The sequence below is a fragment of the Hemiscyllium ocellatum genome, chromosome 32 (assembly GCF_020745735.1).
Source record: "Hemiscyllium ocellatum isolate sHemOce1 chromosome 32, sHemOce1.pat.X.cur, whole genome shotgun sequence".
Classification (NCBI taxonomy): Eukaryota; Metazoa; Chordata; class Chondrichthyes; order Orectolobiformes; family Hemiscylliidae; genus Hemiscyllium; species Hemiscyllium ocellatum.
In genome coordinates, this window is record NC_083432.1 from 38,970 (window position 1) to 59,130 (window position 20,161).

Consider the following 20,161-nt stretch of genomic DNA (forward strand, 5'->3'; position numbering starts at 1 on the left):
TGGAATGGTAGGAAAATCTTATGAGGAAAGGCTGAGGCACTTGGGGCTGTTCTCATTGGAGAAGAGAAGGTTTAGGGGAGATCTGATAGAAGTGTATAAGATGATTAGGGGTTTAGATAGGGTAGATACTAAGAACCTTTTACAGCTAATGGAGTCAGGTGTTACTAGGGGACATAGCTTTAAATTAAGGGGTGGTAGGTATAGGACAGATGTTAGGGGTAGATTCTTCACACAGCGGGTTGTGAGTTCATGGAATGCCCTGCCCGTATCAGTGGTGAACTCTCCTTCTTTATGGTCATTTAAGCGGGCATTGGATAGGCATTTGGAAGTTATTGGGCTAGTATAGGTTAGGTAGGATTCGGTCGGCGCAACATCGAGGGCCGAAGGGCCTGTACTGCGCTGTATCCTCCTATGTTCTATATGTTCTATGTTATTTAATGGAGAGGATTTCCAAAAAAGGAGCAGAGCAAAGGGATTGGAGTGTTCCTATGTATGAAATATAAAGTTGGCATGCTGATGCAGTAAGTAACTATGTTGGTTCATTAGACTGGTTCCTGGGATGGAAATGTTGACTTATTGAGAACAGCTAAATGGTGAGGTGATTATTCATTGTGTTTGAACTGAATGTGGATGACATTCCTGAAACCTACAAGATACAGAGGGCTTTGACAATGTAGATGTTGAGAATGTGCTTCTGTTCCTATTCAAAGTCTCAAACTCAGAGACATAGATACAGAATAAGAGATGTTGATTTCCAACTGAGGTGCAGAGAAATGTCTTCTTTCAGAAGGTAGTGAATGTCCGGAGAGTTATGGAGGCTTGGTCACCAAATGTATTTACAAAGAGGATGGTTAGGTTTTTGATATATGGGTGAGTTGTTGAGGGGAAGGGAAAGCAGCAGAGAGTATGGAATCAAGTAGAAAGATAAGCAGCAGGTGACTATGTGTCTGGGTTTAAGATCGAGGCAGACTAGGAATGAAGCAAGAAGAAGGGATAACTCAGGACATGTTACTAGAGATGATGGAAATCATGAGGATAAATAAATTAACGTGCTTTTCCTGAATGCTCATAGTATTCAGAACAAAATAGATGAATTAACAGCACAAATCATCATGAATGATTATGATGTGGTAGGCATCACAGAGATGTGGTTGCAGGGGGTTCAGGACTGGCAGTTAAGTATCCAAGGATTTACAACATATTGAAAAGACAGGGAGCAGGGCAGAGGGGGTGGGATTACCTTGTTAGTTAAGAATGAAATTAAATCAATGGCACTGAATGGCATCGGGTCAAATGATGTGAAGTCTATGTGGGTGGAGTTGAGGAACCACAAAGGCAAAACGACCATAATGGGAGTTATGTACAGGTCTTCCAGCAGTGGTCAGAACCAGGGATGCTAGATGTACCAGGAAATAGATCGGGCATGTCGTTAAGGCAAGGTCACGGTGATCATGAGAGACTTCAAAATGCAAGTGGACTGAGTGAATAATGTTGCTAGTGGATCCAAAGAAACTGAAGTCATGGAATGCTTACATAGATAGCTTTTTATAACAGCTTGTGATGGAGCCCAAAAGGGAGCAGGCTATTTTGGACTTAGTGCTATGTCATGAGCCAGACTTTATAAAAGATCTTAAAGTAAGAGAACACTTAGTAGGCAGCGATCATAATATGGTAGAGTTCAGTCTGCAGTTTGAAAAACAGAAAGCAAAATCATGGCGTTACAGTTAAATAAAGGAAATTACAAGGGCATGAGAGAGGAACTGAAAAAATTGACAGGAAGCAGAGCCTAGTGGGGAAGACAGTAGAGCAACAACGGCAAGAGTTTTTGGGTGTAATTGAGGACACAGTACAGAGGTTCATCCCAAAGAAAAGAAAGATTATCTGGCGGGGGAGGGGGGAGTGAGGGATAGGAATTAGACAGCCATGGATGACAAAGGAAGTTATGAAATGTATCATAGAAAAAGAAAGAGCCTTTGAAGTGGCCAAAAGCACTGGGAAATCAGAAGCTTGGGAAGACTACAAAAACAAACAGAGGATAACAAAGACATAAATAAGGAAGAAAAGGATTACATTTGAAGGTAAGCTAGCCAGTAATATTAGAAATGATAGTAAAAGTTTCTTTCAATACATGAGAAACAAACGAGAAGCAAAAGTAGAAATTGAGCCACTTGTTGCAGAAAGGCATGTGATGGGAGATATGGAAATAGCTCAAGAACTTAATAAGTATTTTGTGTCAGCCTTCACAGTGGAAGACATGAGTAATATCCCAATAATTATGGACAGTCAAGGGGCAGAGTTGATTATGGTAGCCATTGCAAAAGAGAAAGTGCTAGAAAAGCGAAAAGGTCTAAAAATTGATAAATCTCCTGGCCCAGATGGGCTACATCCTAGAGTTCAGAGGGAGGTGGCTGAAGAAATAGTGGAGGCGATGGTTGTAATTTTTCAAAAATCACTGGAGTCTGGGAAAGTCCCAGATGATTAGAAAATTGCCATTGTTACCATCTTGTTCAAGAAAAGATTAAGGCAGAACATGGAAATTTTTAGGCCAATTAGTCCAACCTTAGTTGTTGATAAAATTCTAGACTCCATCGTTAAGAATGAAATTTCTAAATTCTTGGAAATGCAGGTTGGTAGATAAGGAAGGGCTGTAGATGTCATATACATGGACTTTCGTAAAGCATTTGGTAAGGTTCCCCATAGTAAACTAATGGAGAAAGTGAAGTTACATGATGCGCAGGGTGCTCTGGCTAGGTGGATAAAGAACTGGTTGAGCAACAGGAGACAGAGTAGTTGAAGGGAGTTTCTCAAAATGGAGAAAGGTTGACAGTGGTGTTCCACAGGGATCAGTGTTGGGGCCACTGTTGTTTGTAATATACATAAATGACCTGGAAGAGGGCACTGTTGATATGATCAGTAAGTTTGCAGATGACATGGATATTGGTGGAGTAGCAGAAAGCATAGGGGACAGTCAAAGAATACAGGTGAATATAGATAGACAGGAGAGTTAGGCAGAGAAGTGGCAGGTGGAGTTCAATCCAGGCAAATGTGAGGTGATGCATTTTGGAAGTCAAATTCTGGAGCAAACTATACAGTAAATGGAAGAGCCATGGGAAAAGTTGATGAGCAGAGAGATCTGGAAGTTCAGGTCCATTGTATCCTGAAGGTGGCTGCACAGGTGGGTAGAGTGGTCAAGAAGACATATGGTCATCGGACGGGTATTGTGTATAAGAGCTGGAAGTTCATGTCAAAATTGTACAAGACTTTGTTTCGGCTGCATTTAGAATGCTGTGTACAGTTCTGATCGCCACATTGCCAAATGGATGTAGACACTGTGGAGAAGCTGCCGAGAAGGTTCATGAGGATATTGCCTGATATGGAAGGTGCTAGCTATGAAGAGAGGTTGAGGAGGTTTTCATTAGAAAAAACAAAAATTGAGGGGGGACCTGATTGAGTTCTACAAAATCAGGAAGGGTATAGACAGGGTCAACAGAGATACACTTTTTCCCAGGCTGAGGGATTCAATAACAAGAGGTCACACTTCAAGGTGAGAGGTGAAAAGTTTAAGGGGGATGTACGTGGCAAGTACTTTGCACAGAGGGTGGTTGGTGCCTGGAATATGTTCTAGGAGAAAGTGAGGACTGCAGATGCTGGAGATCAGAGCTGAAAATGTGTTACTGGAAAAATGCAGCAGGTCAGGCAGCATCCAAGGAGCAGGAGAATCGACTTTTCGGGCATGAGCCCTTCTTCAGGAATGAGGAAAGTGTGCTAAGCAGGCTAAGATAAAAGGAAGGGAGGAGGGACTTGGGGGAGGGGCAATGGAGATGCGATAGGTGGAAGGAGGTTAAGGTGAGGGTGATAGACCGGAGTGGGGTGGGGGCGGAGAGGTCAGGAAGAAGATTGCAGGTTAGGAAGGTGGGTGCTGAGTTCGAGGGTTGGGACTGAGACAAGGTGGGGGGAGGGGAAATTAAGAAACTGGAGAAATCTGAGTTCATCCCTTGTGGTTGGAGGGTTCCTAGGCGGAAGATGAGGCGCTCTTCCTCCAACCGTCGTGTTGCCAAGGTCTGGCGATGGAGGAGTCCAAGGACCTGCTTGTCCTTGGTGGAATGGGAGGTGGAGTTGAAGTAATGAGCCACGGGGTGGTTGGGTTGGTTGGTGCGGGTATCCCAGAGGTGTTCTCTGAAATGTTCTGCAAGTAGGCAGCCTGTCTCCCAAATATAGAGGAGACCACATCGGGTGTAGCGGATGCAGGTGCAGGTGATGCAGGCGAATTTGTGGCAGATATAGAAGGATCCCTTGGAGCCTTGGAGGGAAGTAAGGGGGAAGGTGTGGGCGCAAGTTTTGCATTTCTTGTGGTTGCAGGTGAAGGTGCCGGGAGTGGAGGTTGGGTTGGTGGGGGTTGTGGACCTGACAAGGAAGTCACGGAGGGAGTGGTCTTTTCGGAACGCTGATAGGGGAGGGGAGGGAAATATATCCCTGGTGGTGGGGTCTGTTTGGAGGTGGCGGAAATGATGATGGATGATACGATGTTAATGGAGGTTGGTGGGGTGGTAGGTGAGGATCAGTGGGGTTCTGTCCTGGTGGCGATTGGAGGGGTGGGGCTCAAGGGCAGAGGAGCAGGAAGTGGAGGAGATGCGGTGGAGGGCATCGTCAATCACGTCTGGGGGGAAATTGTGATCTTTGAAGAAGGAGACCATCTGGGTTGTTCGGTATTGGAACTGGTCCTCCTGGGAGCAGAAGCGGCTGAGACAAAGGAATTGGGAATATGGGATGGCATTTTTACAAGGGGTAGGGTGGGAGGAGGTGTAGTCTAGGTAGCTGTGGAAGTCGATTGGTTTATAGTAAATGTCCGTGTTGATTCGGTCGCCCGAGATAGAAATGAAGAGGTCTAGGGAGGGGATGGGGGAGTCTGAGACGGTCCAGGTAAATTTGAGGTCGAGGTGGAAGGTGTTGGTAAAGTGGATGAACAGTTCAACCTCCTCGTGGGAGCACGAGGCAGTGCTGATACAGTCATCGATGTAGGGGAGGAAAAGGTGGGGGTGGTGCCAGTGTAACTGCGGAAGATGGACTGTTCCACATATCCTACGAAGAGGCAGGCATAGCTGGGGCCTATATGGGTACCCATGGCTACTCCTTTGCTTTGGAGGAAGTGGGAGGATTGGAAAGAGAAGTTGTTCAGAGTGAGGACCAATTCAGTCAGTTGAAGGAGGGTGTCAGTGGAAGGGTACTGGTTGGTTCGGTGGGAAAAGAAGAATCGGAGGGCTTTGTGTCCTTCGTGATGGGGGATGGAGGTGTTCAGGGACTGGACGTCCATGGTGAAGATAAGGTGTTGGGGACCGGGGAAGTGAAAATCATGGAGGACGTGGAGGGCATGGGTGGTGTCCCGAACGTAGGTGGGGAGTTCTTGGACTAAGAGGGACAGGACCGTGTCGAGGTATGCAGAGATGAATTCGGTTGGACAGGAGCAGGCTGAGACAATGGGTCGGCCGGGGCAGTCAGGTTTGTGGATTTTGGGCAGGAGGTAGAAACGGGCGGTGCAGGGGTCTGGGACTATGAGGTTGGAGGCGGTGGATGGGAGATCCCCTGAGGTGATAAGATTATGGATGGTCTGGGATATGATGGTTTGGTGGTGGGAGGTGGTGTCATGGACAAAGGGGCAGGAGGAGGAGATGTCCGCGAACTGGTGTTTAGCTTCAGCAATGTAAAGATTGGTGTGCCAAACTATCACCGCGCGTCCCTTGTATGCCGGTTTGATAGTGAGGTTGGAGTTGGAATGGAGGGAGTGGAGGGCTGCACGTTCCGAGGGTGAGAGGTTGGAGTGAGTGAAAGGGGTGGACAGGTTGAGGCAGTTAATGTCGCGGCGGCAGTTGGCTATGAAGAGATTGAGGGCAGGTTCCCTGAATACTACAGGCAATTGAGCATGGCCAAATCACCGAACCTACAAATCCCTGAATAATACAGGAAATTCAACATGGCCAATTCCAAAACCTGCACATACCTGAATACAACAGACAATTCAGCACGGCAATTCACTGAATCAGCACATCCCTGAAAACTACAGGCAATTCAACATGGCCAATTCACCGAACCTACACACCCCTGAATACTACAGGCAATTCAGCATGGCCAATTCACCGAACCTACACATCCCTGAATACTACAAACAATTCAGCATGGCCAATTCACCGAACCTACACATCCCTGAATAATACAAACAATTCGGCATGGCCAATTCACTGAAAATGCATATCCCTGAATACTACAGAAACTTCAGCATGACCAATTCACCGATACGACACGTTCCTGAATACTCAAGGCAATTCAGCATGGCCAATTCACTGAACCTACACACCCATGAATACTACAGGCAATTCAGCATGGCCAATTCACCGAACCTACACACCCCTGAATACTACAGGCAATTCAACATGGCCAATTCACCGAACCTACACATCCCTGACTACTACAGACAATTCAGCATGGCCAATTCACTGAACCTGCACATCCCTGAATACTACAGGAAATTCAGCATGGCCAATTCACCGAACCTACACATCCCTGAATAATACAGGCAACTCAACACAGACAATTCAACGAACCTGCACATCCCTGAATACTACAGGCAATTCAGCATGACAAATTCATCAAACCAACACATCCCTGAATACAACAGGCAGTTCATCATGGCCAATTCTCCGAACCTACACATTTCTGAATACTACAGACAATTCAGCATGGCCAATTCACCGAACCTACACATCCCTGAATACTACAGGCATTTAAGCATGGCCAATTCACCAAACCTGCACATTTCTGAATATAACTGACAATTCAGCAAAGCCCATTCACCGAACCTGCACATCCCTGAATACTACAGGCCATGAGCATGGCCATTTCACCGAACCTGCATTTCCCTGAATACTACAGACAATTCAGTATGGCCAATTCACTGAACCTACACATTTCTGAATACTCCAGGCAATTCAGCATGGCCAGTTCACCGAACCTACACATTTTTGAATACGACAGACAGTTCAACATGGTCAATTTACCGAACCTGCACATCCCTGAATACTACAGGCAATTCAGCACGGCCAATTCACCGACCCTGCACATCCCTGAATACTACAGTCAATTCAGCATGGCCAATTCACTGAACCTGCACATTCCTGAATACTACAAACAATTTGGCATGGCCAATTCACTGAACCTGCATATCCCTGAATACTACAGAAACTTCAGCATGACCAATTCACCGATACGACACGTCCATGAATACTCAAGGCAATTCAGCCTGACCAATTCACTGAACGAACACATCCCTGAATACTACAGGCAATTCAGCATGGTCAATTCACCGAACCTACACACCCCTGAATACTACAGGCAATTCAGCATGGTCAATTCACCGAACCTACACATCCCTGAATACTACAAACAATTCAGCATGGCCAATTCACCGAACCCACACACCCCTGAATACTACAGGCAATTCAGCATGGCCAATTCACCGAACCTACACATCCCTGAATACTACAAACAATTCAGCATGGCCAATTCACCGAACCTACACATCCCTGAATACTACAAACAATTCAGCATGGCCAATTCACCGAACCTACACACCCCTGAATACTACAGGCAATTCAGCATGGCCAATTCACCGAACCCACACACCCCTGAATACTACAGGCAATTCAGCATGGCCAATTCACCGAACCTACACATCCCTGAATACTACAAACAATTCGGCATGGCCAATTCACTGAAAATGCATATCCCTGAATACTACAGAAACTTCAGCATGACCAATTCACCGATACGACACGTTCCTGAATACTCAAGGTAATTCAGCATGGCCAATTCACTGAACCTACACACCCATGAATACTACAGGCAATTCAGCATGGCCAATTCACCGAACCTACACACCCCTGAATACTACAGGCAATTCAACATGGCCAATTCACCGAACCTACACACCCCTGAATACTACAGGCAATTCAGCATGGCCAATGCACCGAACCTACACATACCAGAACACTACAGGCAATTCAGCATGGCAAATTCACCGAACCTACACATCCCAGAACACTACAGGCAATTCTGTATGGGCAATTCACCGAACCTACACATCCCTGAATAATACAGGCAACTCAACACAGACAATTCAACGAACCTGCACATCCCTGAATACTACAGGCAATTCAGCATGACAAATTCATCAAACCAACACATCCCTGAATACAACAGGCAGTTCATCATGGCCAATTCACCAAACCTACACATCCCTGAATACTACAGGTAATTCAGCATGGCCAATTCACCGAAACTACACATCCCTGAGTACTACAGACAATTCAGCATGGCCAATTCACCGAACCTACACACCCCTGAATACTACAAGCAATTCAACATGGCCAATTCACTGAACTTACACATCCCAGAACACGACAGGCAATTCTGCATGGCAAATTCAATTACAGAATTACAGATCCTGCACCTTCCTGAATACTCCAGACAATTTGTCAGGGCCAATTCACCGAACTACCCATCCCTGAATACTACATACAATTCAGCATGGCCAAGTCACCGAACCTACACATCCCAGAACACTACAGGCAATTCAGCTTGACAAATTCATTAAACCTTTTCACCCCTGAACACAACAGGCAATTCAGCATGGCCAATTCACCAAACCAGCACATCCCTCTATACTACAGGAAATTCAGCATTGCCAATTCACCAAACCAGCACATCCCTCTATACTACAGGAAATTCAGCATTGCCAATTCACCGAACCTGCACATCCTACAAGCAATTCATCATGGCCAATTGACTGAACCTACACATGCTGAATACTACAGACAATTCAGCATGGCCAATTCACCGAACCTGCACATCCCTGAATACTACAGAAAATTCAGCATGACCAATTCACCGATACGACACGTCCCTGAATACTCAAGGCAATTCAGCATGGCCAACTCACCGAACCTGCACATCCCTGCATACTACAGGCAATTCAGTATGGCCAATTCACCGAACCTGCACTTGCCTGAATAATATAGACAAGTCAGCATTGCCAATTCACCGAACCTGCACCTGTGTGGGCGGCACGGTTTCACAGTGGTTAGCACTGCTGCCTCACAGCGCCTGAGACACGGGTTCAATTCACGACTCCGGCGACAGACTGTGTGGCGTTTGCATGTTCTCCCCATGTCTGCGTGGGTTTTCTCCGGGTGCTCCGGTTTCCTCCCACAGTCCAAAGATGTGCGGGCCAGGTGAATTGGCCATGCTAAATTGCCCATAGTGTTAGGTAAGGGGTAAATATAGGGGCATGGGTGGGTTGCGATTCGGCAGGTCGGAGTGGACTTGTTGGGCCGAAGGGCCTGTTTCCACACTGTAAGTAATCAAAAAAAATCCCCGAATATTACAGGTAATTCAGCATGGCCAATTCGCCAAACCTACACATCCCTGTATACCACAGGCAATTCAGCACGGCCAATTCACCGAACCTGCACATCGCTGAATACTACAGGCAATTCAGCATGGCCAATTCACTGAACGAACACATCCCTGAATACTACAGGCAATTCAGCATGGCCAATTCACCGAACCTACGCACCACTGAATACTACAGGCAATTCAGCATGGCCAATTCACCGAACCTACACATACCTGAACGCTACAGGCAATTCAGCATGGCAAATTCACCGAACCTACACATCCCAGAACACTACAGGAAATTCAGCATGGCCAATTCACCGAACCTACACATCCCTGAATACAACAGTCAATTCAGTACGGCCAATTCATCAAAACTACACATTTCTGAATACTACAGGCAATTCTGTATGGGCAATTCACCGAACCTACACATCCCTGAATAATACAGGCAATTCTGCATGTCCAATTCATCGAATCTACACACCCCTGAATACTACAGACAATTCAGCATGGCCAATTCACCGAACCTACACATCCCTGAATACTCCCGGTAATTCAGCATGGCCAATTCAACAAACCTGCACCAACCTGAATACTACAGACAATTCAGCACGGCCAATTCACCGAAACTACACATTTCCGAATACTACTGGCAATTCTGTAAGCGCAATTCACCGAACCTACACACCACTGAATAATACAAACAATACAGCATGGCCAATTCACCGAGCGTGCACATCCCTGAATACTACAGACAATTCAGCACGGCCAATTCACCGAACCTACACTTTCCCGAATACAACAGGCAATTCAGCATGGCCAATTCACCAAACCTACACAAGCCAGAATGCTACAGGCATTTCAGCACGGCCAATTAACCGAACCTACACATTTCTGAATACTACAGACAATTCAGCATGGCCAATTCACCGTACCTGCACGTCCCTGAATACTACAGTCCATTCAGCTTGGCAAATTCACCGAACTTGCAGGTCCTTGAATGCTACAGGCAATTCAGCATGGCCAATTCACCAAACATACACATCCCTGAATACGACTGGCAATTCAGCATGGCCAATTCACCGAACATACACATCGCTGAATACGACTGGCAATTCAGCATGGCCAATTCACCGAACCTGCGCTTCCCTGAATACTCAAGGCAAACTCAGCATGACCAATTCACCGAATTTGCCCACCCCTGAATGGTACAGACAATTCAGCACGGCCAATTCACCGAACCTGCACATTTTTGAATGCTACAGACAATTCATCATGGTCATTTCACCGAATCTGCACATCCCTGAATACTAGAGACAATTCAGCATGGCCAATTCACCGAACCTACACATCCCTGACTACTACAGACAATTCAGCATGGCCAATTCACTGAACCTGCACATCCCTGAATACTACAGGTAATTCAGCATGGCCAATTCTCCGAACCTACACATTTCTGAATACTACAGACAATTCAGCATGGCCAATTCACCGAACCTACACATCCCTGAATACTACAGGCATTTAAGCATGGCCAATTCACCAAACCTGCACATTTCTGAATATAACTGACAATTCAGCAAAGCCCATTCACCGAACCTGCACATCCCTGAATACTACAGGCCATGAGCATGGCCATTTCACCGAACCTGCATTTCCCTGAATACTACAGACAATTCAGTATGGCCAATTCACTGAACCTACACATTTCTGAATACTCCAGGCAATTCTGTATGGGCAATGTGCCGAACCTTCACATCCCTGAATAATAGATGGCAATTCAGCATGGCCAGTTCACCGAACCTACACATTTTTGAATACGACAGACAGTTCAACATGGTCAATTTACCGAACCGGCACATCCCTGAATACTACAGGCAATTCAGCATGGCCAATTCACCGAACCTACACACCCCTGAATACTACAGACAATTCAGCATGTCCAATTCACCAAACCTGCGCATCTCTGAATACTACAGACAGTTCAGCACGGCCAATTCACCGAACCTGCACATCCCTGAATACTACAGTCAATTCAGCATGGCCAATTCACCGAACCTGCACATCCCTGAATATTACAGATAGTTCAGCATGGCCAATTCACCGAAACTACTCATTTCTGAATACCACAGACAAATCAGCATGGCCAATTCACCGAACCTACACAACCCTGAACACTACAGACAATTCAGCATGGCCAATTCACCGAACCTGCACATTCCTGAATACTACAAACAATTTGGCATGGCCAATTCACTGAACCTGCATATCCCTGAATACTACAGAAACTTCAGCATGACCAATTCACCGATACGACACGTCCCTGAATACTCAAGGCAATTCAGCCTGACCAATTCACTGAACGAACACATCCCTGAATACTACAGGCAATTCAGCATGGCCAATTCACCGAACCTACACACCCCTGAATACTACAGGCAATTCAGCCTGACCAATTCACTGAACGAACACATCCCTGAATACTACAGGCAATTCAGCATGGCCAATTCACCGAACCTACACATCCCTGAATACTACAGGCAATTCAGCATGGCCAATTCACCGAACCTACACATCCCTGAATACTACAAACAATTCGGCATGGTAATTCACTGAAAATGCATATCCCTGAATACTACAGAAACTTCAGCATGACCAATTCACCGATACGACACGTTCCTGAATACTCAAGGCAATTCAGCATGGCCAATTCACTGAACCTACACACCCCTGAATACTACAGGCAATTCAGCATGGCCAATTCACCGAACCCACACACCCCTGAATACTACAGGCAATTCAGCATGGCCAATGCACCGAACCTACACATACCAGAACACTACAGGCAATTCAGCATGGCAAATTCACCGAACCTACACATCCCAGAACACTACAGGCAATTCTGTATGGGCAATTCACGGAACCTACACATCCCTGAATAATACAGGCAACTCAACACAGACAATTCAACGAACCTGCACATCCCTGAATACTACAGGCAATTCAGCATGACAAATTCATCAAACCAACACATCCCTGCATACAACAGGCAGTTCATCATGGCCAATTCACCAAACCTACACATCCCTGAATACTACAGACAATTCAGTACGGCCAATTCAACGAACCTACACATCCCTGAATACTACAGGCAATTAGCATGGCCAATTCAACAAACCTGCACTACCCTGAATACTACAGACAATTCAGCACGGCCAATTCACCGAAACTACACATTTCCGAATACTACTGGCAATTCTGTAAGCGCAATTCACCGAACCTACTCACCACTGAATAATACAAACAATTCAGCATGGCCAATTCACCGAGCGTGCACATCCCTGAATACTACAGACAATTCAGCACGGCCAATTCACCGAACCTACACTTTCCCGAATACGACAGGCATTTCAGCATGGCCAATTCACCAAACCTATACAAGCCAGAATGCTACAGGCAATTCAGCACGGCCAATTAACCGCACCTACACATTTCTGAATACTACAGACAATTCAGCATGGCCAATTCACCATACCTGCACGTTCCTGAATACTACAGTCCATTCAGCTTGCCAAATTCACCGAACTTGCAGGTCCCTGAATGCTACAGGCAATTCAGCATGGCCAATTCACCGAACATACACATCCCTGAATACGACTGGCAATTAGCAAGGCCAATTCACCGAACCTACACATCCCTGAATGGTACAGACAATTCAGCACGGCCAATTCACCGAGTCTGCACATTTTTGAATGCTACAGACAATTCATCATGATCATTTCACCGAACCTGCACATCCCTGAATACTAGAGACAATTCAGCACGGCCAATTCTCCGAACCTACACATCCATGACTACTACAGGTAATTCAGCATGGCCAATTCTCCGAACCTACACATTTCTGAATACTACAGACAATTCAGCATGGCCAATTCACCGAACCTACACATCCCTGAATACTACAGGCATTTAAGCATGGCCAATTCACCAAACCTGCACATTTCTGAATATAACTGACAATTCAGCAAAGCCCATTCACCGAACCTGCATTTCCCTGAATACTACAGACAATTCAGTATGGCCAATTCACTGAACCTACACATTTCTGAATACTCCAGGCAATTCTGTATGGGCAATGTGCCGAAACTTCACATCCCTGAATAATAGATGGCAATTCAGCATGGCCAGTTCACCGAACCTACACATTTTTGAATACGACAGACAGTTCAACATGGTCAATTTTCCGAACCTGCACATCCCTGAATACTACAGGCAATTCAGCATGGCCAATTCACCGAACCTACACACCCCTGAATACTACAGACAATTCAGCATGTCCAATTCACCAAACCTGCGCATCTCTGAATACTACAGACAGTTCAGCACGGCCAATTCACCGACCCTGCACATCCCTGAATACTACAGTCAATTCAGCATGGCCAATTCACCGAACCTGCACATCCCTGAATACTACAGACAGTTCAGCATGGCCAGTTCACCGAAACTACTCATTTCTGAATACCACAGACAAATCAGCGTGGCCAATTCACCGAACCTACACAACCCTGAACACGACAGACAATTCAGCATGGCCAATTCACCGAACCTTCAATTCCTTGAATACTACAAACAATTCGGCATGGCCAATTCACCGAACCTGCACTTTCCTGAATACTACAAACAATTTGGCATGGCCAATTCACTGAACCTGCATATCCCTGAATACTACAGACACTTCAGCATGACCAATTCACCAATACGACACGTCCCTGAATACTCAAGGCAATTCAGCATGACCAATTCACTGAACGAACACATCCCTGAATACTACAGGCAATTCAGCATGGCCAATTCACCGAACCTACACACCCCTGAATACTACAGGCAATTCAGCATGGCCAATTCACCGAACCTACACACCCCTGAATACTACAGGCAATTCAGCATGGCCAACTCACCGAACCTACACATCCCTGAATACTACAAACAATTCAGCATGGCCAATTCACCGAACCTACACATCCCTGAATACTACAAACAATTCGGCATGTCCAATTCACTGAAAATGCATATCCCTGAATACTACAGAAACTTCAGCATGACCAATTCACCGATACGACACGTTCCTGAATACTCAAGGCAATTCAGCATGGCCAATTCACTGAACCTACACACCAATGAATACTACAGGCAATTCAGCATGGCCAATTCACCGAACCTACACACCCCTGAATACTACAGGCAATTCAGCATGGCCAATGCACCGAACCTACACACCCCTGAATACTACAGGCAATTCAGCATGGCCAATGCACCGAACCTACACATACCAGAACACTACAGGCAATTCAGCATGGCAAATTCACCGAACCTACACATCCCAGAACACTACAGGCAATTCTGTATGGGCAATTCACCGAACCTACACATCCCTGAATAATACAGACAATTCAGCACGGCCAATTCACCGAAACTACACATTTCCGAATACTACTGGCAATTCTGTAAGCGCAATTCACCGAACCTACACACCACTGAATAATACAAACAATTCAGCATGGCCAATTCACCGAGCGTGCACATCCCTGAATACTACAGACAATTCAGCATGGCCAATTCACCGAACCTACACATCCCTGAATGGTACAGACAATTCAGCACGGCCAATTCACCGAGTCTGCACATTTTTGAATGCTACAGACAATTCATCATGATCATTTCACCGAATCTGCACATCCCTGAATACTAGAGACAATTCAGCATGGCCAATTCACCGAACCTACACATCCCTGACTACTACAGACAATTCAGCATGGCCAATTCACTGAACCTGCACATCCCTGAATACTACAGGTAATTCAGCATGGCCAATTCTCCGAACCTACACATTTCTGAATACAACAGACAATTCAGCATGGCCAATTCACCGAACCTACACATCCCTGAATACTACAGGCATTTAAGCATGGCCAATTCACCAAACCTGCACAATTCTGAATATAACTGACAATTCAGCAAAGCCCATTCACCGAACCTGCACATCCCTGAATACTACAGGCCATGAGCATGGCCATTTCACCGAACCTGCATTTCCCTGAATACCACAGACAATTCAGTATGGCCAATTCACTGAACCTACACATTTCTGAATACTCCAGGCAATTCTGTATGGGCAATGTGCCGAACCTTCACATCCCTGAATAATAGATGGCAATTCAGCATGGCCAGTTCACCGAACCTACACATTTTTGAATACGACAGACAGTTCAACATGGTCAATTTACCGAACCTGCACATCCCTGAATACTACAGGCAATTCAGCATGGCCAATTCACCGAACCTACACATCCCTGAATACTACAAACAATTCAGCATGGCCAATTCACCGAACCTACACATCCCTGAATAATACAAACAATTCGGCATGGCCAATTCACTGAAAATGCATATCCCTGAATACTACAGAAACTTCAGCATGACCAATTCACCGATACGACACGTTCCTGAATACTCAAGGCAATTCAGCATGGCCAATTCACTGAACCTACACACCCCTGAATACTACAGACAATTCAGCATGTCCAATTCACCAAACCTGCGCATCTCTGAATACTACAGACAGTTCAGCACGGCCAATTCACCGAACCTGCACATCCCTGAATACTACAGTCAATTCAGCATGGCCAATTCACCGAACCTGCACATCCCTGAATACTACAGACAGTTCAGCATGGCCAATTCACCGAAACTACTCATTTCTGAATACCACAGACAAATCAGTATGGCCAATTCACCGAACCTACACATCCCTGAATACTACAGGCAATTCTGTATGGGCAATTCACCGAACCTACACATCCCTGAATAATACAGGCAATTCTGCATGTCCAATTCACCGAACCTACACACCCCTGAATACTACAGACAATTCAGCATGGCCAATTCACCGAACCTACATATCCCTGAATACTCCCGGTAATTCAGCATGGCCAATTCACCGAACCTACACATCCCTGAATACTACAGACAATTCAGCATGGCCAATTCACCGAACCTACACATCCCTGAATACTACAGGCAATTAGCATGGCCAATTCAACAAACCTGCACTACCCTGAATACTACAGACAATTCAGCACGGCCAATTCACCGAAACTACACATTTCCAAATACTACTGGCAATTCTGTAAGCGCAATTCACCGAACCTACACACCACTGAATAATACAAACAATTCAGCATGGCCAATTCACCGAGCGTGCACATCCCTGAATACTACAGACAATTCAGCACGGCCAATTCACCGAACCTACACTTTCCCGAATACGACAGGCATTTCAGCATGGCCAATTCACCAAACCTATACAAGCCAGAATGCTACAGGCAATTCAGCACGGCCAATTAACCGCACCTACACATTTCTGAATACTACAGACAATTCAGCATGGCCAATTCACCATATCTGCACGTTCCTGAATACTACAGTCCATTCAGCTTGGCAAATTCACCGAACTTGCAGGTCCCTGAATGCTACAGGCAATTCAGCATGGCCAATTCACCGGACATACACATCCCTGAATACGACTGGCAATTAGCAAGGCCAATTCACCGAACCTACACATCCCTGAATGGTACAGACAATTCAGCACGGCCAATTCACCGAGTCTGCACATTTTTGAATGCTACAGACAATTCATCATGATCATTTCACCGAATCTGCACATCCCTGAATACTAGAGACAATTCAGCATGGCCAATTCACCGAACCTACACATCCCTGACTACTACAGACAATTCAGCATGGCCAATTCACCGAACCTGCACATCCCTGAATACTACAGGTAATTCAGCATGGCCAATTCTCCGAACCTACACATTTCTGAATACTACAGACAATTCAGCATGGCCAATTCACCGAACCTACACATCCCTGAATACTACAGGCATTTAAGCATGTCCAATTCACCAAACCTGCACATTTCTGAATATAACTGACAATTCAGCAAAGCCCATTCACCGAACCTGCACATCCCTGAATACTACAGGCCATGAGCATGGCCATTTCACCGAACCTGCATTTCCCTGAATACTACAGACAATTCAGTATGGCCAATTCACTGAACCTACACATTTCTGAATACTCCAGGCAATTCTGTATGGGCAATGTGCCGAACCTTCACATCCCTGAATAATAGATGGCAATTCAGCATGGCCAGTTCACCGAACCTACACATTTTTGAATACGACAGACAGTTCAACATGGTCAATTTACCGAACCTGCACATCCCTGAATACTACAGGCAATTCAGCATGGCCAATTCACCGAACCTACACACCCCTGAATACTACAGACAATTCAGCATGTCCAATTCACCAAACCTGCGCATCTCTGAATACTACAGACAGTTCAGCACGGCCAATTCACCGAACCTGCACATCCCTGAATACTACAGTCAATTCAGCATGGCCAATTCACCGAACCTGCACATCCCTGAATACTACAGACAGTTCAGCATGGCCAATTCACCGAACCTGCACTTCCTTGAATACTACAAACAATTCGGCATGGCCAATTCACTGAACCTGCACATTCCTGAATACTACCAACAATTTGGCATGGCCAATTCACTGGACCTGCATATCCCTGAATACTACAAACAATTTGGCATGGCCAATTCACTGAACCTGCATATCCCTGAATACTACAGAAACTTCAGCATGACCAATTCACCGATACGACACGTCCCTGAATACTCAAGGCAATTCAGTATGACCAATTCACTGAACGAACACATCCCTGAATACTACAGGCAATTCAGCATGGCCAATTCACCGAACCTACACATCCCTGAATACTACAAACAATTCAGCATGGCCAATTCACCGAACCTACACATCCCTGAATACTACAAACAATTCGGCATGGCCAATTCACTGAACCTGCACATCCCTGAATACTACAGGCAATTCAGCATGGCCAATGCACCGAACCTACACATACCAGAACACTACAGGCAATTCAGCATGGCAAATTCACCGAACCTACACATCCCAGAACACTACAGGCAATTCTGCATGTCCAATTCACCGAACCTACACACCCCTGAATACTACAGACAATTCAGCATGGCCAATTCACTGAACCTACACATCCCTGAATACTCCCGGTAATTCAGCATGGCCAATTCAGCGAACCTACTCATCCCTGAATACTACAGACAATTCAGTACGGCCAATTCACCGAACCTACACATCCCTGAATACTACAGGCAATTAGCATGGCCAATTCAACAAACCTGCACTACCCTGAATACTACAGACAATTCAGCACGGCCAATTCACCGAAACTACACATTTCCGAATACTACTGGCAATTCTGTAAGCGCAATTCACCGAACCTACACACCACTGAATAATACAAACAATTCAGCATGGCCAATTCACCGAGCGTGCACATCCCTGAATACTACAGACAATTCAGCACGGCCAATTCACCGAACCTACACATCCCTGAATGGTACAGACAATTCAGCACGGCCAATTCACCGAACCTACACATTTCTGAATACTACAGACAATTCAGCATAGCCAATTCACCATATCTGCACGTCCCTGAATACTACAGTCCATTCAGCTTGGCAAATTCACCGAACTTGCAGGTCCCTGAATGCTACAGGCAATTCAGCATGGCCAATTCACCGGACATACACATCCCTGAACACGACTGGCAATTAGCAAGGCCAATTCACCGAACCTACACATCCCTGAATGGTACAGACAATTCAGCACGGCCAATTCACCGAGTCTGCACATTTTTGAATGCTACAGACAATTCATCATGATCATTTCACCGAATCTGCACATCCCTGAATACTAGAGACAATTCAGCATGGCCAATTCACCGAACCTACACATCCCTGACTACTACAGACAATTCAGCACGGCCAATTCACCGAGTCTGCACATTTTTGCATGCTACAGACAATTCATCATGGTCATTTCACCGAATCTGCACATCCCTGAATACTAGAGACAATTCAGCATGGCCAATTCACCGAACCTACACATCCCTGAATACTACAGGCAATTCAGCATGGCCAATTCACCAAACCTGCACATTTCTGAATATAACTGACAATTCAGCAAAGCCCATTCACCGAACCTGCACATCCCTGAATACTACAGGCCATGAGCATGGCCAATTCACAAAACCCGCACTTCCCTAAATACTACAGACAATTCAGCATGGCCAATTCACCGAACCTGCACATCCCTGAATACTAGACAGTTCAGCATGGCCAATTCACTGAACCTACACATTTCTGAATACGACAGACAGTTCAACATGGTCAATTTACCAAACCTGCACATCCCTGAATACTACAGGCAATTCAGCATGGCCAATTCACCGAACCTACACATTTCTGAATACGACAGACAGTTCAACATGGTCAATTCACCGAACCTGCACATCCCTGAATACTACAGGTAATTCAGCATGTCCAATTCACCGAACCTGCGCATCCCTGAATACTACAGAAAGTTCAGCATGGCCAATTCACCGAACCTACACATCTCTGAATACTACAGTCAATTCAGCATGGCCAATTCACCGAACCTGCACGTCCCTGAATACTACAGACAGTTCAGCATGGCCAATTCACCGAACCTGCACATCCCTGAATACTACAGACAATTCACCGAACCTACACATC